Below are 26,971 nucleotides of genomic sequence, written 5' to 3'. Positions count from 1 at the left end.
ATGCATGAGATTTACGGGGGTGTGCTCGTGGGGACCAATATCTTTGAGGAATGTAGGAGGAAGCATTCCAGCAATGGAAGAATTGGGATTATGATACAGGCAAAATTCAGATCTCAGATAATTCACAGAAATTCCTGGAGGTCAGGTGGTTATTCAGGATTGTCCCATCTAGAGGTGAGAGGCACCAGACTTCATTACACATATTTGTGGAGGTAAACTGCATTTCACCTTGTCCCTTCAGTATCTTTTGAGTTTATATCCTGAATAAGAGTTTTGCTTCCAGCTTGTAAAAATATTTCCACGTTTGACCTTTAAAGAATGCTATATGCCCAACCAAAATTCAGTTTAAATGAAAAGCTGCAACACATTGCTAGTATCACAACATTCTCATTCGCAAATTCAACCCATATATTTTTTAATGTTTTCTAAGTCCAAGCACTGAGAGCAAAGCAGTACAAACATGGTGGTGAACATAGTTCCCTTTCTGGCTAAAATTTACTATCTCTGATGTATCACTCAGTGTTGTTCAATTCTGCATAATGATGACATTCTGCATATGTTCAGAGTAATCTTTCATTCACTTCCATTCTGGGGATGATGGCTACAGAAGATAATTATGCCATTCTTGAAAAACCTATAACACTTCAAGATTTTTCTGTGACATTTCTTCTGTGAGATAAGTGGCTTCTTTAACTTGATATCTATTTGAGATTGTAGCCAGAAGAATTAGGCAGGGGATTTAGATAGCAATTCAAGATAGTGTTCCTGATGCCTTTATAATGATTGGGTGTCATAGTCAGGGACAGTTGAAAGAAAATTACACTACAAGCATTTGTAATCATTCACCTTTTTGCATGGGTGCATAGAACATGTGTGGGGATTTAATTTCCATGGGTTTTTCAAGTTTCTGCATGTCTGGAGCCTGTATGTATATTTGTGCAACAAAACACTGCCTTTACAATGTTGTTTATCATTACTGCCATCCTGTAGCTCTTATGTCATGATTAATTCACATGCTGGTATTGTCACACTATTAGGATATTTTTCTTTGTAGAGGATGACATTTTCCTTGTCTTTTTGCTTCCAGCAATTGTGCAGTCCCTTGAACATGGGAGGGACACTACAGCCGTATTCAAATGAATTGGATATGAGGACATGGGACTGCAATATACTTTACTCATTATATTAAAACTTGGGGTGAGCATTCAGTGTAGTGGCTAAGATGCTACTTGGGATGACTGCAGCCCATATAAGGGTGCCTGGGTTCAAGTCCCAACTCTGCTTCCCATCCCAGCTCCCTGCTAATGTTCACCCTGGGAAGTAGCAGGTAATAGTTTAAGTACTTTGATCTCTTGCCACCCACATGAGAGACTGAGTCCATGGCTCCCAACTTTGGTCTGATTCAGCCCCAGTGTTGTGGACATTTGGGGAGTGAACCAGTAAATGGGAGACATCTCTCTCTCTCTCTCTCTCTCTCTCTCTCTCTCTCTCTCTCCTTTCCTCCTCCTCCTCTCCCTATTTCCATGCCTTTTAAATAAATATAAATAAATAAAAATTAAGATCTTGCCTAAATCATGTTAAACTGCTGTTTTACATGTCTATCAGAGTTCAAAGTTTCACACCTAAATTTCACTGAATTTAAATAATTTTTTCAATAGTGTAATCCAGTATTAAGGAAAAGGAGACCATTTCATATAAGTTGTTTCTACCTTTCATGACAGCAATCTGACAACACCAACAGATTTTTATACACTTGAATGCAAGGACACATATAATAAAAGGATTTATTATAAATAAATAATCTTAAGTGTAGCCACACTGATGTTTGAGTGTTTACTTTTATTTCTTTAGTGTTTCTTAGAAACTTTAATGACCCATGTTTAATTTCTGTACATCCCATAATTTAGGGAATATATCTTACTCAGAAAAAGGATTTCCAGTATTTCTAAATTTTTATTTCTGATTTTTTAAAAAAATTGAGCCTTTAGCAAAATGCTTGGTTATTTATTTAGGTTACCTATAGCTTTTACTTGTTTTCAATCCTTAAAGAGTTTAGGAATAGGTATAGATTGTTAGCAACTACACAAATGAACAACTTAAAGATGTAATCTTGACATGTGTTTTAATTTCACACTTTCATCTGGCCTTTGTACTTACTGGGAGACAACATTCATTCTCTTTGATAAACAGCAGAAATTTTATCAGATTTTGTAAAAATTAATGAAGTCAAGAAGTCACAGTCAAATATTCTGTGAAACCACTTTATTAGAGCAAGATGGAAGGAGAGCTGCAGTTCTGGGCTCCTTGGGGAGCTTCCAGCACTCAGGATAGTAGGAAGATGTGGAGAAGTGGATGGGCTGTGCATTCTTTCCTGGTGAAATATGGACTCATAGGTGACTGCTTGCACTCTTCTAGCTTAGCAACTAGAGAGCAGGGATCTGCAGTTTCTCCTAGGAGCTCCTGAGATGATCGTTATTCCCCTACTGGCTTTTTATACAGGTGAGCGCCAACAAGGTTGCTTCTATATATTCTTGAACTTGAGTCACCTCAAACTGTGTATTAATTACAATTTGCACCACCACTACCACCACCATGAATACTTAACTCCAAGCCTAGCCTGCAGCAAAGACAGCATTTGCCCACCCTCTCTACCCAGCCTACAGAGGCAAAGTTTGGCGGTGTGGCCCCTGTGGGAATAAGGGTGATAGGTAGTTTTGGAATTATCAGTTACATCCAGAGCAAGAGGAATACTCAAAGAAGGCAATCCTAAGTCTCATTTAATAGTAGCAAATTGGTCCAAATTTGAAAATAGCTTTCTGTTGCAGGGAAGCAAAATTCTTCTAAGAGATTTATTTTCCAGCAGTGCTAATTAATCCCTGGGTGTCACTTGGTGCTGTTGCTGAGAAGGTGTCTCTCTTAGGACACAAATTTTCCTTGCAGCCTACGAGTTTTGAAAATTGTCTGGGGGAGAACTGGATGGTTGCACTCTTGCCAACCCCCCCTCCCGCCACAAGGTAAAGCTGGCAGCAGCTTCCTCTTCAGTAGCTTAGCAGACACCTCAAAACTGTTGAAAAATGTAAGTTGGGTCAGGACAGGATGCAGGGAGAACAGATAACACTAGACAATTCTATGGGCTCTGCATGAATTCAGGACACAAGCATGCACAACATTAGTTCCTTTTTCTTTATCCCATGGCACAAGAAAAGGGACTCCACAGTTAGAGAAGTAAAAGAAATTTCAGAGTCATAGCTGTGGGGATGAGGGCCCCCAATTTCTCCTGTGGTTCATAACACTAAAGTAGAGAGGTTGCTTGTGGCTGTAGAAATATTAAACTGCATTTTGGCCAAGGGCACTATTGGAGAGAAGACAGAGCTAAAAGTCCATTATCAGAGATATCTGGGGGCAAGGAGTAGAGAAGACAAGATGACAGAGCTTCAGTAAGACAAAAGATCCATTCATGCAACCAACATTACACACAAGTTAGGAAAAGGGGTAGCTGCCATGGGGTTCAGAATTTAGAAAGATGAATAGTCCCAAAAGAAGGAGGGCATTTGGGCCCTGGAGAACAGTGTGAGGGAAGGTGGAGGAGGAAGAATCAGCAAACACAGTTCATCAAAGCTGGAGCATGCATTTGAGGAATGGGGAAGCTATCAGGGAATGAGGCCAGGGAGGCAAGCAGGGGCCCGGCCATGCAGGGCCTTTCCACCACATGGAGGAGGACTTTTAGTTCTAGATCTTAATGTAAAAGGGGCTCAGGCCATCAGCACATCTGTGTTTTTAGAAGTAACTAGTAATTACAGGGGTTTAAAGTAGAGGAGAGTGCATTTATCCTAGTGTTTAAAACACCTACGTCCCACATCAGGGCAGCTGGGTTCAACTCTTGGTTCTAGCTCCCGACTCCAGCTTCCTGTTGATGCCAACTCTGGGATGTAGTGGTGATGGCTCAAGTAATTCAGTTCCTTTCACTTACATGGGAGATCTGGATTTGTGTTCTCAGTTACTGGCTCTGGCCCCAGCCCAGCCCTAGCCATTACAGAAATTTGGGCATTTGGGGAGTGAACCAGTAGATGGGAAGTCAGTCTCTCTCTCTCTGTCTCTCTCTCGCTCTTGCTCTTTCATCAATACATTGAAAAAGTGAGAGACAGAGAGAAGCACAATATGATGCAGCCAACCTGGTGGCAGCGACATCTTTGCACAGGATTTTATGGAAGCCTACTTATTCATTACCCTAGCCAGCCTGGTGCCCAGGAACTGAAGCCTTAGCATTGAAGTTTGCTCACTATGTGAGAAAGTTACTTAATGTCTCTGAAACTCTATTTTTCCCATCCTTTAAAGTGGGGATATTATGTCATTTCACAGGGTTACTGTGATAATTAAATGAGGTAATAACATTGATGATGGCTTATAACATACTACCTGGTATGTAAATACTCAGTATATGCTAAATTTTTTTTTGACAGGCAGAGTGGACAGTGAGAGAGAGAGACAGAGAGAAAGGTCTTCCTTCCGTTGGTTCACCCTCCAATGGCCGCCGCGGCCGGCGCGCTATGGCTGGAGCACCGCGCTGATCCGATGGCAGGAGCCAGGTGCTTCTCCTGGTCTCCCATGGGGTGCAGGGCCCAAGCACTTGGGCCATCCTCCACTGCACTCCCAGGCCATAGCAGAGAGCTGGCCTGGAAGAGGGGCAACCAGGACAGAATCCGGCACCCCGACCGGGTCTAGAACCCGGTGTGCTGGCGCCGCAAGGCGAAGGATTAGCCTAATGAGCCGTGGTGCTGGCCTTAGTATATGCTATTTTCTTCCCTTTCTTTTTTCTCCTGTATTTTTGTATGTGGCAATAACCCTATTGGCATGAATTTCTGTCCCTTTCCCACTGTTCAAATCTGACTTGATTTGTTTATTCATTTATTCATTAGTCCATTCATTCAGCAATGGTTATTAAGTGCTTGTCATGTACCAGAAAATGTGATAGGGGTTGAAGATGAATATGGCAGTGCACACTCTATTGGAAAGGATAAATAAATAAATATACAAAGGCAATGTAAAAATAATATGAAATCTTCCTTGACTGCTCCAGTTGTATATGATTAATCATCTCTGATTTTTTATGCCACTTTCATCATTTATGGTAAAATTACCTTGAAATGTAGTTAACTTTTCAAGTGGCTATGATTCATCTCCCCAACCAGACGTAAGTTCTGTAAGGATGGGCACCATAGCTCATCATTTTTGCTACTTCCTCATTGCCTTGATCATGAGAATTCAATAAATACATGAAAATGATTGTCATGAGATAGAGAGATGTCGCTCCCCGTCTTCATGGGGGAACGACACAAGACCCTGCGCTGTTCTTTCTGTCTGCTCGGCCCTCCCCGGGCTTGCTGCTGGCTCTTCCCGGGTTGGCTACTATCCCTTCCACCTCCGTGGAAGGGCAGTTCCCCCTGGCCACATTCCCCACTTCCGCAGGGGAGCGGCACACCGCCGGCCGGCTCTCTTCGGGGGCTGCACAGGTGTTCCCCTTAGATGTTCCCCATAGATGTTCCTGGTGCGTGCCGTCTCTCTCCTCCTTTATAGTCCTCTTCCGCCAATCCTAACTCGGCTGCCCACACGCCAAGTACGCTGCTCTCCAATCAGGAGCAAGTCCTACAGTTAATTGGTTGAACTGGAGGCAGCTGGGTAGAAGCTGTTTTCTCCTCTCCCAGCGCCATATTGTAGGAGAGCAGATGCATAGAATAAGTCTTAATTCCAGTAACAGTCTAGTCCGAGCTGCTCCCCACAGAGGAGAGCAGATGCATAGAATAAGTCTTAATTCCAGTAACTTAGTCTAGTCCGAGCTGCTCCCCACAGATCCCCCTTTCTTTTTATTTTTTTGGCGTTGATACGCGCCTGTCTTCGGTGTCCCGCAGCACACACTCTGCTCTACTTGCTAGAGTTGCCACAGGTTCTTACAAGTCCTATCAATGAGGCAAACCGAATCCGGGTCCTCTCTTCGCCATGTTGTGAGGAGGTTTTTAGGCGCTGATACGTGCCTGTGTTCGGTGCCCTGCAGCGCATGCTCTGCTCTGCCTGCAGGGGACTTACAAGACCTATCAGGCAAACCGAATCCAAGCCTTCTCATTGCCGTATTGTGGGGGAGACTTATTAGTGTTGGTTTGTGCCTATCTTCGGTGACCTGCAGCTCATGCTTTGGTCGAGCTGTTTGCTGGCGCTTACCGCCTTAAATCAGGCAGACCGAATCCAAGCCTCCTAATTGTTGCATTGTGGGGAAGCTTTACTGATGTTAATTCGTGCCTGTCTTCGGTGACCTGCGGCTAGCCGCCCAGGTGCTCATCGCCTCACTAATCGGGCAGACCGAATCCAAGCCTTCTAATTGGCATGTTGAGGGGAGGCCTTATTTTTCTCTATTTCTCTATCTCCGGGCATTCCTATTTCTCCCATTTTACTTCTGTCTGCCAACATTCCTATTTCTCTCACTTTACTTCTAAAACTTCTGTTTCTCTTATCCCCGCGGTTTTCCGGCGCCCGCCCCGAGACTGCTTCTCGGCGGCTTCCCGGCTCTGAGCCGCTTCAGCCCGCGCTTCTCCGATCTGCGCGGCTTCCCGGCTTTGCGCGGCTTCCCGGCGCCTCGCCCCGCGGCAGCTTCACGGCTCTGCGCGGCTTCCCGGCGCCTCGCCCCGCCGGCGGGTTCCCGGCTCTGCGCGCACGCTCCGCGGTCTCCACGCACTTCGCGCCCGCACCACGGCCTCGCGCCAGCCCCGGCGTTCCCCATCTATTCACGCCCCGTGCTCTCTCTGCACGCGGCGGCTTCCGCGAATGTTTCCGCCACCACCGGCATTCAGTCCAAGTTCCCCGGACTAACCTGGCGAATTCCAACCTGGCGGCCCACGTTTCTGCCTCTGGTTCCAGATCTTCGCCTCTTGCTCCCCGGGGTGACTTGAAGAATTCCAAGGTGGCTTAAGTCTTCGCCTCGGCCTGCACTCGCGGCTTCATCCTCCCTAACATTTTTCTCTACCCGGTACGTTTCCCTAAGTTTTCTTCCAACAATATTCCTCTCATTTCTCCTGGCTTCTCCCCACAGTCCGTATCCGAGTCCAAGCCTCCTCCAGGTTTCACTTTCGCTTTCAGTCTCCTAGCTTCCCCGCCATAGTCCACATCCGAGTCTATGAAAGCTTTCAGTTTCGCTTTCAATCCTAACTTCTTTCCCACAGTCCATATCCGAGTCTATGCCTAGGCTTTCAATAGCTTCTTCTGGCACCTTTTTCGTCCGGCTTTCCCCTAGGCTCTTTGCTAGTCTCTCTCTCCGGTATTTTCCACTTCTTCCCGTTTCTTCCCTCCTAAGTTTCCTATCCGAGTCAGGTTTCCTAATCCGAGTCAGGTTTCCTATCCGAGTCACGGCACCATTATGTCGCTCCCCCTCTTCGTGGAGGAGCAACACTAAGCCCTGCCTAGGCTTCATATCCGAGTCACGGCACCATTATGTCGCTCCCCGTCTTCATGGGGGAACGACACAAGACCCTGCGCTGTTCTTTCTGTCTGCTCGGCCCTCCCCGGGCTTGCTGCTGGCTCTTCCCGGGTTGGCTACTATCCCTTCCACCTCCGTGGAAGGGCAGTTCCCCCTGGCCACATTCCCCACTTCCGCAGGGGAGCGGCACACCGCCGGCCGGCTCTCTTCGGGGGCTGCACAGGTGTTCCCCTTAGATGTTCCCCATAGATGTTCCTGGTGCGTGCCGTCTCTCTCCTCCTTTATAGTCCTCTTCCGCCAATCCTAACTCGGCTGCCCACACGCCAAGTACGCTGCTCTCCAATCAGGAGCAAGTCCTACAGTTAATTGGTTGAACTGGAGGCAGCTGGGTAGAAGCTGTTTTCTCCTCTCCCAGCGCCATATTGTAGGAGAGCAGATGCATAGAATAAGTCTTAATTCCAGTAACAGTCTAGTCCGAGCTGCTCCCCACAGAGGAGAGCAGATGCATAGAATAAGTCTTAATTCCAGTAACTTAGTCTAGTCCGAGCTGCTCCCCACAGAGAGACAGGACTTTATTCATTCACACAGGTATGCGGGTGAATTCCACTTAGTCTCTGCTTCTCTTTTTCAGATGTATCATGGAATCAATATCCAAAGAAATAAGGCATGCAGTATAAGTTTTTACCCATAAGAATGATGTGTTTTTCCCCACTATGTACAAAATTTGTTATTTCCAAACTCCAACCTTTCTCCAGTCTTCAGCCACACCCAGGACCTCACTTACATTCTGCAGTGCAATGACCTAGATTTTTCTTTCACAAAAAAAGGAAACTACATTAAATGGACATTTCTCAGACTTTCTCTCCCTGTTTCCCCCACACACACACACACACATTCATTTATGGCTTCATCTATCTTTCTCTCATCCCATCCTATCTTCATTCTTGCTTAATCTTACACACTTCAACTCTCCTCTGAGTCTGATTTTCTCCCAATTCAGATGAATCTTAATTGTTCACTTATTCCTCCCTGCCTTATGCCCAATTCCTAGGATTTGAGTTTTTCTCAACTGGCTACTTTCTTGGAGCAAACAATAAGGGTCTCTAACTATCTAAAGAATAAGAAAGAAGATGGATGAGGAGGAGAAGGCAAAGAAAAGAAAACCCCCTCTTTGACTAATTCCCTCCCCTAACTGCCTCATCTCTGTACTTGATTCATAATCAAGCTTAGTTTTGGTGTGCGCCACACTTTTAAAAGACTTTCCTCCATTTAAAAAATGAATACTGCCTTCATACAGAAGTCTTAGAGAAAATTTCACAAGCATTTTTAATGTCTATATATTTCTTTCAATTTAAATTTAAGGACAGTATGCTTTTTTCATAACTGAATCACAAATTACTTAATCAATGCCTTATAATTGAATGTTAAGGTTGTTCCCAATTTTCTGTCATTATAAACAATGGTGTGATAATTAGCTGTGTATGTGCATTTTGTGCACTGATAATTAGTAATAAAATGCAATTTATGGGTCAGAATCCAAATTTTGGAAGGGTTAAATACTTTCACAGATAACCCACCTTGAAGGAGCTCACTTAAAGTCCATACTTCTTTCCCTGGCATTCACTTTTCAGCTCACAGAAATCTGACTTCCAGTCTCACCACATCACTAAATCTGTTTAAAGTATCTTTTGGCATCCAATTTCTAGATTGGTCTCCCTAACTCTTCTAAAGCATCTGGCACCATTGACATTCTCTTCCCACTCCCAAGAAATTTTCTACTCTTAATTTGAAGTCCATCGCCTTAACCACTCAGCCACAACTACCTGTTCTAGTCTTAATTTCTGCTACATCACTGATGCTTGCCTTCTTTCTTGCCTTTCTATGTTCCCATCTCCCAATTCAGGTTTTCCACATTGCTTGGGTTACCCATTAAAGCTGTTGTAAGATATTCATCCCATCAAACAATATTTTAAAATACCACCAGAAACAGCTAACTCCAAAAACTCTGACTGCAGTTCAGGAACTTTTTTGCCTTAGTTCTAAGCTAGTATATCCAGTCACCAACTGGACATTGCTTTCATATTCAACATTTACAAAATTGAACTTATCCTCCTTGCCAACTAGTTCCTTTGTTGGCATTTTATATCACAACTATGTTGACTGTATGATAAAACCTACTTGTCTATCTCAGAGCCATTTCCACTTCTCATTATGCACCGTGTCCTACTTTTTTTCTCAGTAGAGCTCTCCTTTTTTTCCCTAGGCTTTCAATGTCATAATCAGTGTTCCTTTCATTGTACAGCCCTTTCTACACTGAACTATGATCGACCTTTTATATTTCTGTAACCTATTATTCTATGGACTTTTGGTCTTGGGAACTGGGATTGAGTCCTCCAAGCCACAACACAAAGTCTTTTTTGGAAAAGGGATAGATATAAGTTAATACATTTGTTTACACTCAATAAAAATTTTTTGAATTGAAAAACTGAATACATGAATGATGGCATTATGCTCCTTGTCACACTTCTGAAGTAGATGGTATCTGTGGTTCTTGCCTCCCTTAAGTTATTCTTTCTTCTCTCAAGGCATTCAGACCTTCAGTGTTGATCAGTGTTTTCTATGTTGACTAATGAGCTGAAAAAGACTTCCCTTGTGATATGTGTGATAGCACTCCTAGAATATTTGCATGTTGACTGGTCTGTAGTATAGTAGAAACGAATGACTGGTGGAGGACAATGGATGTTTGCAATCATTTCATGTTGCCCATATGTAACAGAGACGGAATTTCTGTGCAATATAATAGCAACTAAACATTTGCCTTGAGAAAGTATGTTAGAGTAGGTCACAGTGTTATATAGAAACCGTGGTCTTAGCACATGGTCTTCTGGCTTGCCTGTTCAGGGATGTGAGCTATGTTGTGGAGAGGAATCCCTACATAAAAGGGCCAAATACAAAGCCACACTCCCATGGTTGAACACGCTCCCATGGTTGAAAATGGCCCTTGTGGTCCACTTTTTTTTTTTTTTTATGCCAATAAGCCACATATCTCAACCTCAGAAACTATCTTGTTCTTTACTCAAACGTTTAAAGGAGAGGGGAAAAAAATCTTCAGCCTTGCTAATTCTTTGTACAGTTCTTGCATTAAGTCATTAAAATCCCTCTACAGAGCTTTATAGGTACTCAAGTGGATTTAAAAAAAAAGTGCAGGACAGTTTGTATTTCAAGAATTATGTAACACTCATTCAGCTTAGCCCCTGTTTTTTTTTCTTTTCAAACTCTCAGTGGCCCTCAGCTTTATATAGAGAATAATGCACTCAAAATAATGCTGGTCAGCACAGCAGTCTCCTGTTTTCTCAGGCCACAGGATTCCTCATTATACACAGCCAAGGTAATGTTCTGTGCTGGCACACTGGGCTCTCCCTAAACATCACTACATTCATATAATACATCATTTAATTGGTGAGGAATGAAGAAAGTGCAGGATTAGATCACGGCAGCAACAGACTGGTTTTTGAAGTGCTGTGACATTATTTTATAAATGACATATCTCAATCTGAAGATACTTTATACTTGAGGCACTATAAATTCCACTTGCATTTGTTGGTTGGTTCATTGGGTGGGTGGGTGGTTTTTTGAGTCTCTGCTGAAATATATTTTCTTTTATTCCTGTGAAAACATTAGCATGAAACATTGAACAGCTTCCATCCTGCCAAAAGCAATGCTTCACTTCATGGGTATCTGTGACTTCCACTGCTCCTTCCTAAGCCAGTAGTACCTGGCAAATGACATCACTGAAGACTCTGTTTCTGTTTTTCCCACCAGCAAGATGTGGCTGGAAGAAGGCAAATATCTAATCCTACGTGTCCCTCAACCCTTTGCCTTTCTCCTCAGAAGTATCTCCTCTAAACACAGTACTTCTCCTCTAAACACAGTACTTATTCATCTGTGTAACATTTTTTGAAAAGTCTTATTTATTTATTTATTTGAAAGGCGGAGTTATTGAGAGAGAAAGAGAGAGAGAAACAGAGAGGTTGAGATTGAGATTCTATTTGCTGGTTCACTATTCAAATGGCTTCAGATTTTGGGTTTGTGCTATGTTGAAACTAGGAGTCTGGAATTCCAGCTGGGTCCTCCACCTGGGTGGCAGGGGTCCAAGCACTTGGACCATCTTCTGCTGCCTTCCAGCATACACATTAGCAGGCGGTTGGATTAGAAATGGAGCAGCCAGAACTCGAACCTGCACTCTGATGATGCCAGCATTGCCTGCAGAGACTTATTCCGCTGTACCATATTGCCCACCTCCTGTGTAACATTTATTATCAACCATGTTCAAGGAATTTATACTCTTTATTATTATTTTAACACTTTACTTTGCAGGAGTCTCTGTCAGAGTCTTTAAGTGATACTAAGACATCCATTTCCTACCAAGATGAGTAGCATGGACCAGATTTACATCCTGGCTAAAAGAACTAAAAACAAACAAACAAAACAAAAAATGTATGTTAAAAAAAAACTGTCTTTCAAGACATTGGAGTTTGAGGCTGGCATTGTGGCACAGCAGGTTAAGTCTCTGCCTGCAAAGCTGGCATACCATATGGTGTCAGTTCAAGACTGACTGTACTACTTCTGATCCAGCTCCCTGCTAATACACCTGGGAAAGCAGTGGAAGATGGCCCAAGTGCTTGGGCTCCTGCACATAAGTGGGAGAAGCTCCAGGTTCCTAGCTTCAGCTTGGCCCAACCCTGGCCATTGTGGCCATTTGGGGAGTGAACCAACAGATGGCACATTGCTCTGTCTCTCCTCTTCTATGTAACTCTGCTTTTCAAATAAATAGAAAATAAATCTTTTTTTCTTAGCAAAAAAAAGGACATTGGAATTCATAAAATTAAGAGCAATGACTGCTGAAAAATAGGGGAAGAATTAGATGAGTACTGTGAATGTCCAGTTTATTAACTGGAAAAAATTTCCCAGGCTGTAGAATAAGAAAGGATTCTTATCCTTTTGCCTGAGCTGAGAAACAAACTGGAAGTCTAGATAGGCCCAGGCAGCTAGAACTCATTGTTCAGGGTGTCAAAAAGGAGAGTGTTTCACAGTGAGTTCTGGAGATCTTCAGGCAGTCTCCCTGGAGTATAAAATAATTACACCTCATTATAGAATTCTGCTCAGGAGTAACACAGGTGATAGAATTTGACAAGGACACTGAAAGAGTTATGATAACTGTATGCCATGTGTTCACTAAGGTAGAGGAAAAAATTGTTAAGCAGAGACACAGAAATTTATTAAAGATGGAAAGCAAACTTATAGAAATGAAAACTACAATGCCTGAAATGAAAAATATACTGTGTGAGAATAAAAATAGATTAGGTGCTCACATGAAAAATCTTAGTGGATTTTCTGACACAGAATTAGAAGTTACCCAAAAGGAAACACAGAAATAAAAAAAAAAGACTGCAGGGGCAGGTGTTTGTTATAGCATTTAAGATGCTACCTGAGATGCCCACATCCCATTTCAGAGTGCCTGTTTCCAAGTCCCAGCTCTGCTCCCCATCCCAGTGTCCAGCTGATGCACACTCTGAGAAGTAATAGGTGGTAGCTCAAGTAATTGGGTCCCTGACACCCACGCAGGAGATCTGGATTGAGTTCCCAGCTTGAGCTTCAGTCTAGCCCAGCCTCGGCTCTTGTGAGTGAACCAGTGGATGGGAGAGAGATATCATTTGTTCACCCTCACTCCCTTTCAAATAAATAAATAGATAAATAAGTAAAAATTTTAAAAATTTCCAACTCTTAGCTTTCCATGCCTGAAATATTCTCATGGGCTTTTCAGCTGGATCCGCATGCCTTAAGGGCTGATTCTGAGCCCAGAGTGCTGTTTAGGACATCTGCCATTCTATGGGTCTGCTGTGTATCACTCTGGGGGGAAAAAAAAAAACCTAAATGAAAGATCTCCGCGAGTGAGATCCCAATGGAAAGAATGGGTCATCAAAGAAGGAGGTACCTTTCTCTGAAGGGAGGAGAGAACTTCCACTTTGACCATGGCCTTGTCTAAATATGATCAGAGTTGGTGAACTCAGGGGGCTTCCATAGTCTTGGCAGCTCATGACAAGAGCCTAGGGTGATTACTGATGCCATAAACAAGAGTGTCAATTTGTTAAGTTAACAACAGGAGTCACTGTGCACTTACTCTTCATGTAGTATCTCTGTCCTTAGTGTGCTGTACATTGAGATTTAATGCTATAACTAGTACTAAAACAGTATTTTTCACTTTGTGTTTCTGTGTGGGAGCAAACTGTTGAAATCTTTACTTAATGTATGCTAAACTGATCTTCTGTATATAAAGAGAATCGAAAATGAATCTTGATGTGAATGGAAGGGGAGAGGGAGTGGGAAAGGGGAGGGTTGCGGGTGGGAGGGACGTTATGGGGGGGAAGCTATTGTAATCCATAAGCTGTACTTTGGAAATTTATATTCATTAAATAAAAGTTTAAAAAATGAAAAAAAAATTTCAAACTCTTTCCTTAAAGAAAGAAATAAAACTGAAAAAAATAAATGAACTGAGCTTCCATGAATTTTACAACTAAGTGACTTAAGATACATGTAACTGGTGTCCACAAAAGAGAAGGGGCAGATAAAATATGAAAAGGTGTAAGGTATAATGGCCAAATATTTTCCAAGTTGGATGAGAACTATAAAGTCAACCCCATAAAACCTAGACACCCAACAAACCTCAGCACACACACACACACACACACACACACAAATGAAGAAAATGGCATCAAGGACCATCAATGTTAAGATGGTCAAAACCAGTCACAAAGGCCGGCACTGTGGCTCACTAGGCTCCTGCGGCGCCAGCACCCTGGGTTCTAGTCCCGGTTGGGATTCCGGTTCTGTCCTGGTTGCTCCTCTTCCAGTCCAGCTCTCTACTGTGGCCCGGGAAGGCAGTAGAGGATGGCCCAAGTGCTTGGGCCCTGCACCCGCATGGGAGACAGGAGGAAGCACCTGGCTCCTGGCTTCAGATTGGCGCAGCGCACTGGCCATAGCAGCCATTTGGGGGGTGAACCAACGGAAAAGGAAGACCTTTCTCTCTTTCTCTCTCTCTCTCTCTCACTGTCTAACTCTGCCTGTCAAAAAAAAAAAAAAAAAAAAAAAAAACAGTCATGAAAAGAAATCTGAAGCAGCCAAGGGAAGAAAGGCATATTATGTGCAGTCAAAGATAAGGATAACAGACTTCTCACTGTAAACAGTATAGCAGCATCTTTTAATTACTAGAAGAAAAATACTGATTTAGAATTTTATATCCAGCAAAATACTTTATAAAAGTGAAGGCAAGGCATAATGGGTAAAGCAATCTACTGTAGAGCCGGCATCCCATATGGGCACCACTTCAAGTCCCAGCTGCTCCACTTCCAATCCAGCTCTCTGCTAACATGCCTGGGAAAGCAGTGAAGGGTGGCCCAAGTGCTTGGGCCCCTGCACCAATGGGGGAGACTCAGATAAACCTCCTTGCTCCTGGTTTCAGCCTGGCACAGCCTTGGCCATTGAAGCCATTTGAGGAATGAACCAGCGGATGGAAGATCTGTCTCTCTCTCGCTCTGCCTGTGCCTCTTGCTCTCCCTAAGTCTACCTTTCAAAAAATAAATAAATCTATTAAAAAAAAAAAGTAAAGGTAAAATAAATGCTTTTTCAAGAGTACAAAGCCGAAATAAATTAATCTTTTTTCTTTTTATTTAAATCTCCCATAAAGAATTTTTGCTTTTCTTTTGGAACTGGAACTCATAGGTACTGCTGAAAGCATGTAAAATCACATCACCACTTTGAAAAATAGGTTAACAACTCCTTAAAAAGTTACATCTACTAGCCATTCCATTCCCAGGTATTTACCTCAGAAAAACAAGTCTTGATCCACACATCAACCTTTACACAAATGTTTACAACAACTTTATTTGTAAGTAGTCAATAAATGGAAATAATCCAAAAGTCCATCTGCAAACAATATGGTATATCTATTCAATGGAATTCTATTCAGCAATAAAAAGGAATGAACTACTAAAATGTGGAACAACACAGAAGGATATCAAAATACTTATATTGAGAAAAAGAAGTCAAAATTTAAAAATAATACATATATATACACATATATACATATATAAAATTCCAGAAAGTACAAATTAATCCATATTCACTTTTGGTGATTTGAATGTATTCCCCAAATTTCATAAAGTGGGCACTTAATTCAGATGTTAATTGCAGGTGGTGCCTTTGAGAATTAAAATGAAAGTCATCAGCTAGAGTCCCGTGATGGGACTGGTGGCTCTCTAATAAGAGTGGAGAGCCTAGCTGACGAGTTTGCTCTGTCCTTCCATGCGATGCCCACCCTGTGTTATGACACAGAGAAGACCCTCATTAGATGGCTGCACCTTGCCCCCATACTCTTGGACACCCCAGCCTCCAGAACTGTAAAACATAAACTTCTTTTCTTTATAAATTACCCAGGTTGGGATATTTTGTAGCAACAAGGAAAAACAAACTAACACATGATGGAAAGTAGATCAGTGGCTGTTTGGGGCCTGAATAAGCTAGCCTAATGCATTTTTGAAATTCATGCACATGAGGTTTTCAAAATCACCCAAAGATTTCAAAATAGAAATTTTCACCAAAATAAACTTATCTTTGAATTCCATTTCACCGCAAACTTTTTGAAGTACTTGCATGTAAAATCAATTGGTACCAAAAGACTTGAGTCTGATTCCCACAAAATGACCTTGACATGTCCCACACACTTCTCTGGGACCAAATTCTTGCACTATGAAACAGAGATAATGCCAACAAATTCAAAGAATTGGTACAGAGGGCAACAGAGAAAGGGAAGAAGAAAGGAAAGGGAATGCTGTCTTGTGCTACCGAACCACAAATTCCGTAAGCTTCCTCTTTGCTGGAGGATTCAAGTAAGCCTCCTCAACCACTTCAGGGAGCGCCCCAGTGCCCTCAAACCATGAATCACTTCCGGGTTTGAAGCTGTCTGGGAGAACAGGCTGGTTGGTGAGAAGCACTCTGCTTCTGTGTGACAAGAGTCATGCATAAAGAAACAGTGGAAATCAGTGCAAATGGCCAGCTCAGATTTTATGTTTCCAGCCATGAAAACCGTACAATTTGTACTGTAAAATTATGCTGGCTTATTCCTCTCAGTGGATGCGTCTCGCTTATCATTTGTTTTAATTATTCTTGATGTGTTGCCTATCACATCACAAAGAGAAAGCAATAAGCAGTTGTCATAACAACAAAGCTCTTCATTACCCTGGGAAGCTTCGACAGCTTTATTTAAAATGAAGGAGAAAAAAGAACCCTAACCAATTAGCTTTATCAGTCTGATTCATGTTCTTCTTAAACTGATAACAGTGTTTCCTGAAGAACTTACAATTTGATGGGGAATGTGTCATGAATATTTATGCTAACATAAAACTCAGAGAAAAATTGGCAAGCTAATTATCACTTGGAAGGTGTTTCGGTCAAATTCCTGCCCGGTGATCCATTTGATTTTTTTAAATGACTTTTATTAAGCAAATCAAAGAGTTAGTGGGACTTTCACCAACATCTATTTATTGGTTCAAGAACAGCCATGAGACCTCTTTAGGTTTAAACTTTAAAGCTAAGGTTTCACCCTCACTAATTCGATTTGCTTTAACTTCTCATTCAGTTAAACCGGAAATGTTCTCGCCTGCCTCCACTCTTCCTTCTCTGTGCTAGAGATACGGCGGAAGTCTCCAGACAGTTTTTAATTCCGCCCTTCTCTGCAGAATTTAAAAAGCAGATGTTTTCTTCTGGCTGCAGGAGATAAGACTGAGAAGTAATTATTGTTCTGGTCCCAAATCCCACAGGTGTTTTCATTCCTGCCCTTTGACCACAGGAAAAATAAATACTAAACCTGAGAGGGTCTAGCTGGGGCACTCTTCAAGCTCAGACTTGAAGCCAAATGTTTGACTACCTCCTGGAAGTGAAAACCTGCACAGGAGTCAGAAAATGTTTTCTGTCAAGAGCTACATATTTAAATGTTTTGACTTTGCAGGACACAAGGTCTCTGTTGAAATTTCTCAGCTGTATCGCTATTGAGTGAAACAGCCATGGAGAATACGTAAACCAATGGGCTTAACTGGATCTGGCCCAGCAATAGTTTGATATCTCCAAAGGAGTCCCAAGAAATTAGGTGTCTCCCACGAAGGAAATAAGTGCATGCAGTATTTAAATAAACACTTGTGAACATTTGGATAACATGTTCACAAAGGTTTTTCATATATGTTACTTCATTTAATCCTAAAATGAGGATTATTGTAAGAGGGAGGCATTCTCATTTTTCCATCGTCCACAAGGGAAAACCAGGCCTGAGGTGCTTAGGTAACTTGCTTTCCAAGATTAAATCACTGGGGGCCGCCACTGTGGCTCACTTGGTTAATCCTCCGCCTGCGGAGCCAGCATCCCATACGGGTGCTGGGTTCTAGTCCCAGCTGCTCCTCTTCCAATCCAGCTCTCTGCTGTGGCCGGGAAAGGCAGTGAAGGATGGCCCAAGTGCTTGGACCCCTGCACTTGCATGGGAGACCAGGAAGAAGCACCTGGCTCCTGGCTTCGGATCAGCGTAGCTCCAGCCGTAGCGGCCATTTTGGGGGGTGAACCAATGGAAGGAAGACCTTTCTATCTCTCTCTCTCTCGCTGTCTAACTCTAGCTGTCAAATTAAAAAATAAAAATAAAATAAAAAAGATTAAATCACTGATCTCTTGATTTCAGTTCCAATGCTCTTTCCAACACCCAGCTGCCTCATAAACGAAGAAATCCATATGGATCAAACAGAAACAAATATGATTGATCAAAATGTCTTATAGATGTGGTTAATGCCCAACAGAGTGAAAAACAATACTTCAACGCTCCTCAAACCCCACTGATTTCCCCTTATACTAACTCAAGCATTAGACCAAGCTGTTAATAATAAGAAAACTCTGTGTCCTAGGTTCATGGGTCATTTTAGGAACTAACCATATAGGCCTGGTTTACTATAAACTGCCTGACTCCCCAAACGGCACCCAACAATGATTAGCAAATGGTTTGAAATCAAGGAGGGAGAGCTTTCACTTTGAACCAAATTCAGGAGCAGTGATGGACCAGGTTTGGAACACACTCAGAGGCCTCATAGAGGAAAGAATATTCAGTTCCTAAAGACTGTGCAGACAACTACTACTTAATTATGACGACTCCACACAGGATATTGCATTAGGAGACACAGATGCACCATCTGTTAAGGAAACATGATTTAACTGATTTTTTTTTTCCAGTAGAATTTAGCCCTGTAAATATTAACTCTATATTGTTTGGCTCAAATGAAAATCTTCATGAAAAGTATTTGCTGATGAGGCATCTGTGGTATCCTTCGTATCCAAGGTAATTCATTTCTATGAACATTTACTGAAGGACTCATGTTTGGCATAGAAAGATAATCTCTGTCTCTAGGGGTTTTACACTTTTATGAGTATGACCCCAGGCAGAATTCATTTCAGTAGCAGACTTAATATTATGTGGATTCAGAGAAAGAAAGGATCTGGGGAAACAGGAGTATATTATTCTGTTTGGGTTGCTAAAAGAAAATACCAGAGACTATGCTGTGTGGCTTATAATCAGCAGAAAGTTACGTCTCACAGTTTTGGATGCTGGGAAGTAGCAGATGAAGGTGCCAGTGCAACTGGCGAGGGCCCATTTCATCACAGATAGACATTTCTCACCATGACCTCACAGGTGGGAGAGGTTAGGGGATTCTCTGGGTCTCTTTAAAAGGGCACTAACTCCACTCACAGGGCCCCACCATCATGACCTAATCTCCTCCCAAAAGTATCATCAGTTATACCATCACATAGGGGCTGGGATTTCAACATATGAACTTGGGGAGGGCACATTCAGTTTATAACAATAGTGATCAGGAGAAGTTGACAGGAAGAGAGGGAAAGTAGCTGTCCTGCTCATGAACTTGCAGAGACAAAGATACTGAGGCAGAAATTCTGTTAACATAGGGGCCGGCATTGTGGGGTAGCAGGTAAAGCCACTGCCTGCAACACTGACATTGCATGTGGGTGCCAGTTCATGTCCTGGCTGTTCCACTTCCCATCCATCTCCCTGCTACTAAGAAACCTTATTAGTTCTACCTACATGGAGGACCTGGAAAAAGCTCCTGGATCCTAGCTTTGGCCTAACCCAGCCCTGGCTGCTGCATCCATCTGGGAAGTGAATCAGCAAAATCTCCCCCTCTGTCTCTCCCTCTCTCTCTATAACTCTGACTTTTAAATAAATAAATAAACCTTTTTAAAAAAAAGAAAGAAAATTATGTTGTACATTGGGTATTTTGTTGGTTTATAATCCATCACAGAGATTAAAACTAGAAGTCTAGAGACCATATTCAGCCTGGAAACTTGATTTTCATTTTTGTTTCGCATATTTTTTTAAATTTCAATCAATTTGAAAGTTGGAAGACTTGGCGTAAAAGTTAGATTTCTGGCTCCTTTTAAAGAACTGGGTAGCAACCGGGGCACCATTACTGCCTGCCAAACATAAGCCCTGTAGAGGCTCACCCCATGAGATATGACTTGACTTCTCTCCTTTGTTTGTTCCCCTCCAGACACACTTTGTACCCACATGTTGAGCTTGCAGCAACTAGTTCAAAAAAAAAAATGCATGATAAGAGAACTTGAAACCATTTCAGTGTGATTAGGAGGGTGTTTAAAATTATCCTGTCCATTTTAAAACTAAGTGAGTGACTATTAAACTGTGAATCATGAATTACTGAAATAGGAAAAAAAAATTAGAATAAGTAGATTGAATCACCTTTACTGCAGAGAATATAATTGACTTGCCTATAAGCCTCAAATTGTGAATTTGACCCAGTAGACAATGGTGAGCAATCAAAGGGATTTACACAAAGGAGTAAATGCTGGAGTTAATTCTGGCTTGTCCAAAAGATGTCAATTCGGACTAAAATAAATTTGAAAATTTTATGTGCTTTGTTTCAGCAAGTGAACAATTTATTTTATGAACTACGTTGGAACTAAATGTACTGTGAACTACACTGATGTTTTGATTTATAACTTAGCTGACCTCAATTTGAATCATTCATCTTAAAATTTTCTTCAGTTCTCTACATGAATTTCAAAACATTTCCCATAAATATATGTGAAACCACAATCATTAAATTGCTTTAGTTTCATAAAGCTATGTGTTTTCCTATAACATTCTTTTTTTATATCATTTATAGGCAATTATTTTCAAATGGAAGATAATTCATGCTGAATACATATTTTAAAGTTCATTTTTAAATAGAAGAGAATTATTTTTGAGACATACATGTATATATACTATCAAATTCTTCAAATTTTCTGTTGATTTTTTTGTAGGAAGTTCACTATAAAATGCCGAAGTGTGTTGGTTACCTAAGGAATTTAAAGTTACCCCTTTCATAGCATTTATTTGTTTCATTTATTTATTTATTTTTTGACAGGCAGAGTTAGTGAGAGAGAGACAGAGAAAAAGGTCTTCCTTTTCTGTTGGTTCACCCCCAGTGGACGCTGTGGCCGGCTCGCTGCAGCCAGCGCACCACGCTGATCCGAAGCCAGGAGGCAGGTGCTTCTCCTGGTCTCCCATGCAGGTGCAGGGCACAAGGACTTGAGCCATCCTCCACTGCACTCCCGAGCCACAGCAGAGAGCTGGACTGGAAGAGGGACAACCAGGACAGAATCCAATGCCCCAACTGGGACTAGAACCCAGTGTGCCAGCGCCGTAGGCGGAAGACTAGCCTATTGAGCCGCAGTGCCGGCCCCTTTCATAGCATTTATATATGCACAGTCAGCCTTTTGAGTAAACAGTGTCTCTAACAAGAACTATTTTATCCTTTATTTCAAACATTCATATTTTCTTTGTATATTCGTGTAATAATTTCAGTAATTTATGGCCTATATATTATAGTGTCTCTCTTCTAATGACGTGAACATGGTGGTTTTAAGTACCTCCTGGTAATAAATTGGTTAAATCTCTTCTCACATTTTCTAAGGAACTATGTCACTGTGTGGGCACACCTCACCCTTTCACCATTTTTAAAAATTCTCTTTTTTGCATTGCATTACCCTTCCCTCTCCTAAGGTTGTTAGTCACGGCTCCTTTTAAATTTTAGTATATTTATAAAATTTCAAACCCAGCATTTGGGCTGTTGGCCAAGAAAAATTCCAGCAATAACTACTAGTTATACATCAGCTAAGGTTATTTTCATTCCTGTCACTGCTATATTGTTGTAGAACCTTTAGTTTTTAGAGCCACAATCTCCTTAGTTCATTACAAATAATGAGCTTGAACCTGACAATTGTATTAGAATTGCACATATTTTTACTTCCTCAATAGGGCCCGTCAGATGACAAATCTTAAAATAATCTCCTCTTCAAGATGAAGGCTCTTAGGCAGACCAACAAATGTTTGTCCTCACAATAGAACTAACAAGGAAATGATAATTACTTTGGTAGTCATTGGGTTTCTGGAAGAGATACCTACACATGTGCACACATTTAGGTGGTAGTTGTGTCATTTATACCTCATAAATCAATCTGGCAGGACCTTATAATCACTTGTGCTTTACATGTCTGAATCTCCTTAGCTTTACAATGTCTTTCTTACGTTGAAATCCCAAGATCATGTGTATTACTGCAAAGTGTTTCACCAAATAGACATAAACAGACTTGCCTGTATTCTTCTCAATCAAGAAATGTGATTTCTGGGGCCGGCACCTCGGCTCACTAGGCTAATCCTCCGCCTTGCGGCGCCGGCACACTGGGTTCTAGTCCCGATCGGGGCGCCGGATTCTGTCCCGGTTGCCCCTCTTCCAGGCCAGCTCTCTGCTGTGGCCCAGGAGTGCAGTGGAGGATGGCCCAAGTGCTTGGGCCCTGCACCCCATGGGAAACCAGGAGAAGCACCTGGCTCCTGCCATCGGATCAGCGCGGTGCGCCGGCCACAGCGCGCCAGCTGCAGTGGCCATTGGAGGGTGAACCAACGGCAAAGGAAGACCTTTCTCTCTGTCTCTGTCACTGTCCACTCTGCCTGTCAAAAAATAAAAAATAAAAAAAAATAAAAAATAAAAAAAGAAATGTGATTTCTTCACTTAGTCTACCTGAAATCCTACTGCTTTTCTTCTGCACCCTGTTGTATTATGTGCTTAGGAGATTGTGTTGCCACTTATCTCCTCAGTCTTTTCAGCATTATTACTATTTTCCTCCAATATGAGTGTTTGTGTATTTTCCCAAGCTCATTCATTGTATTTATCAAAACATTACTATTTGGAATAATTGTCTGCATGGATTTAGTCAACCAACTTTCTTTTCCCATTTGAAGTTCAGGTATACCCAATAGAAATTAGGTGATGGTTTTTTTTTTTTTCATCTTTTATTTAATGAATATAAATTTCCAAAGTACGACTCATGGGTTACAATGGCTTTCCCCCCCATACCGTCCCTCCCACCCACAACCCTCCCCTTTCCCACTCCCTCTCCCCTTCCATTCACATCAAGATTCATTTTCGATTATCTTAATATACAGAAGATCAGCTTAGTATACCTTAAGTAAGGATTTCAACAGTTTGTTCCCACACAGAAACATAAAGTGAAAAATAATAGATGATTTTTTTTAAATCATGATGAAATCAGATCAGACCTATTGTCATGTTTAATCCCAGTGAGAGTCAAGTTGGGAATTGATAATTTCTTTTTTTTTTTTTTTTTTTACAGAAGATCAGTTTAGTGTACATTAAGTAAAGATTTCAATCGTTTGCACCCCCATAGAAACACAAAGTGAAATATACTGTTTGAGTACTCGTTATAGCGTTAAGCCTCAGTGTACAGCACATTAAGGACAGAGATCCTACATGAGGAGTAAGTGCACAGTGACTCCTGTTGTTGACTTTACAAATTGACACTCCTGTTTATGGCATCAATAATCTCCCTATGCACCAGTCATGAGTTTCCAAGGCTATGGAAGCCCCTTGAGTTCTCCGACTCTTATCTTGTTTAGACAAGGTCATAGTCAAAGTGGAGGTTCTCTCCTCCCTTCAGAGAAAGGCACCTCCCTCTTTGAAGACCTGTTCTTTCCACTGGGATCTCACTCACAGAGATCTTTTTGCCAGAGTGCCTTGGCTTTCCATGCCTGAAATACTCTCATGGGCTTTTCAGCCAGATCCGAGTGCCTTTAGGGCTGATTCTGAGGCCAGAGTGCTATTTAGGACATCCGCCATTCTATGAGTCTGCTGAGTATCTCACTTCCCATGTTGGATCACTCTCCCCTTTATTTATTCTATCGGTTAGTGTTAGCAGATACTAGACTTGTTTATGTGCTCCCTTTGACTCTTAGTCCTTTCATTATGATCAATTGTGAACTGAAATTGATCACTTGGACTAGTGAGATGGCATTGGCACATGCCACCTTGATGGGATTGAATTGGAATCCCCTGGTATGTTTCCAACTCTACCAATTGGGGCAAGTCAGCCCGAGCATGCCCCAAATTATACATCTCTTCCCTCTCTTATTCCCACTTTTATGTTTAACAGGGATCACATTTCAGTTAATTTTCAACACTTAAGAATAACTGTGTGATAATTACAGAATTAAACCAGTCATATTAAGTAGAACAGACAAAAAAAAAATACTATGAGGGATAATGTATTAAGTTGTCCATTAGCAGTCAGGGCTATGCTGATCAAGGAGAACATATGGTATTTGTCCCTTTGGGACTGGCTTACTTCACTCAGCATGATGTGTTCCAGATTCCTCCATTTTGTTGCAAATGACTGGATTTCGTTGTTTCTTACTGCAGTATAGTATTCTAAAGAATACATATCCCATAATTTCTTTATCCAGTCTACCATTGATGGGCATTTAGGTTGGTTCCAGGTCTTGGCTATTGTGAATTGTGCTGCAATAAACATTAGGGTGCAGACCGCTTTTTTCTTTAAGGTGATGGTTTTTGAGTGTTCTTCTAATAAATAATTAAGTTCCAAATGTGTTACTGATATTGAATTCCTTTATGTACTCATTTGTATCTACAATTATTCTTGATTGCTACAATCTGAACAGAATTTGCTTCTCTAAATTCATGCATTCATTTATACCTTACATTCTTATGTGTCACTGGCTGATGGATTAAGGGTGGAAATGTGGCCGGAGCCGCAGCACACTAGGCTAATCCTCCACCTGCAGCGCCGGCACCCCGGGTTCTAGTCCCACTCAGGGCACCAGATTCTGTCCCGGCTGCTCTTCTTCCAGCCCAGATCTCTGCTGTGGCCCGGGAGTGCCGTGGAGGATGGCCCAAGTGCTTGGGCCCTGCACCCCATGGGAGACCAGGAGGAAGCACCTAGCTCCTGGCTTTGGATCAGTGCAGCGTGCCAGCCACAACATGCCAGCTGTAGCGGCCACTTGGGTGGTGAATCAATGGAAAAAGGAAGACTTTTCTCTCTGTCCTCTCTGTCTCTCCCCCTCTCTCTCACGGTCTAACTCTGCCTGTCAAAAAAAAAAAAAAGTGGAAATGTGACCTAATTATGGCATCTGGGAGGCAAGTCTAGTGGGAAATCCTTTTTTTCCCCCAAAGATTGATTATTTATTTATTTGAAAGGTGGGACTAGAGACAGAGACAGAGGGACAAAACAGAGGTAAAGGGAGACAGAGATTGTCCATCTGCTGAGTAATTAATCAGCAAATACCCAAATAGTTGCAAATCTGGGCCAGTCTGAAGCCAGGAGCCAAGAAGTGCACCCGTGGCACTACCTTCCCAGAAACATTAGTAGAGGGCTAGATTGGAAGCGCAGTCAGGACTCTGACCAGCATTCTGCTAAGGATTCCAGTGTCACAAGCAGCATCTTAACCCACTGCGCCACAGTACTGGCCCCTGGGATCCAGGGATTTCTCATCACCCCAGCAACTAATTCATAGGGAGAGGGAGAATATTGAGAGAGATAGTCAAATCATATACTATTCATGATTTTTGAGAAAAAAAAAACTCAGTGCAATTGTAGAGAAAACGTTATCAACATTTAGAGACTGAGATAAACAAGAAATGCAAAGTATAGCCAGATAGCTATCACTGGATATTTTAACATTCAGTACACAGCAGGGACTCATTACATGCTTGCAGGATCTGTGCATGGTGGTATTTCACTATTTGTGTGAGCTTGTACATGTGCAAGTCACTGTGACAGAACTTTGTGTAGATTACCTATTTTGAAAAACTAAATTTTTATCAACAGGTAAAAAATTCATTTTTATAAATATTATTTAATGTATATGACATTAAAGGCAGAGTTACATAATTCTCTTTGCACGCTCTGTCCCATGCCAGGCTAAATAATGTTAATACTAGCCAAGTTCTAACAATCCCAAAAGGAATGCTGTAGTGACTTCCTTAAGGGAATTCGAGGGAGTGCCTTAATCTTACACAAAAATGAGAGCTATATACATTTTGCTGCTCTTAGGGCTAATGATAACACCACAAATTATAAACCCACCCAGTGGTGATCACATACCACTGCCTCTTCAGGACCCTAAGCTATTATGAGCAAAAGAAGAGTTCACCTTACCTTGTCTTCTCTTGTGTTAGCCCAGTTCCTCCACACAGTTCTCTAGGGTGGCCTTCTCTTTCTTTCTGGAGGGGTCTCTGGAACAAGAAAAGATGATCTTTTCATCTACAAATGGCCACAGTTGTCTTTAGGGTCCCCCTCTTTGAGTTTCTTAAGAGCTTTCCTCCCCTCCAACGTGTCCAATTCTCAGTTGTTTTTTGGCTCAGAGCCATCTGTCGGGCTAGCGCCCTCTCTGCCAATTACTGTCTGGCAGACAGGATCAAAGGGCAGACTCAGAGTCCACACTCACTGGGAATGTGAATGGTTTCCCATTTTGAAAATGTGTTCCCAGCATCCCTGCCATTATCTCACTTCAATCTGCACATTCTGTTGGAAGCAATGGTTCAGAGACATTGCTGTGTTATCCTTTCCTACCCAGAACTGTGTGAGCTGTATCTGTATCTATTTGTGATTCACTTTTCACATCCTCAAATCCTTTCCTTGTGTTCCCTATGATTTTACTACTGGCCTGAGCTAGTGTTCTTTTTCCATTTGCAGTTTCCCAGTGTTGTGGTTATGGGTAAAGGATAAGCCCTACTAGATAGACCTCAATTCCAATCTGAAGCACATGTAACTATCAATCTTTGATGTGCATGATTTACCGAACCTGCAGTGGTTCTGATCCTTTCATTCACACTGAGATCATCGTCCAGGTGCTATATGAATTACTCCAAATGCTTTATTCTGAGATGTGAGTGAGAATATTTGTAATTTGAATTAGAAAAGCTGTAACCTCAGTCATTCAACATTTTTAACAACTTTTATGTGCTAGAGAAATGGCAGGGAACAAGATAAGCAGAGGCTCTGCTCTCTTAGAATTTACATTCCAAGAGTTTGTCA

General features: G+C 41.9%; 1 long non-coding RNA gene across 1 annotated transcript in view; it reads right to left on the bottom strand.

The window, feature by feature from the left end:
• LOC138843877 (uncharacterized) overlaps positions 1-26,275 on the bottom strand; it is a 310,222-nt gene extending 283,947 nt beyond the window's left edge. Inside the window, exon 1 of the long non-coding RNA XR_011379007.1 lies at positions 26,093-26,275. This is a non-coding gene — a long non-coding RNA (uncharacterized lncRNA). The remainder of the gene's footprint in view (positions 1-26,092) is intronic.
• Between the last annotated feature and the right edge of the window lie 696 nt (positions 26,276-26,971).

The sequence above is a fragment of the Oryctolagus cuniculus genome, chromosome 9 (assembly GCF_964237555.1).
Source record: "Oryctolagus cuniculus chromosome 9, mOryCun1.1, whole genome shotgun sequence".
NCBI lineage: Eukaryota > Metazoa > Chordata > Mammalia > Lagomorpha > Leporidae > Oryctolagus > Oryctolagus cuniculus.
Note: the sequence above shows the minus strand (reverse complement) of the source record. Positions and strands in the feature narration are given on the sequence as shown.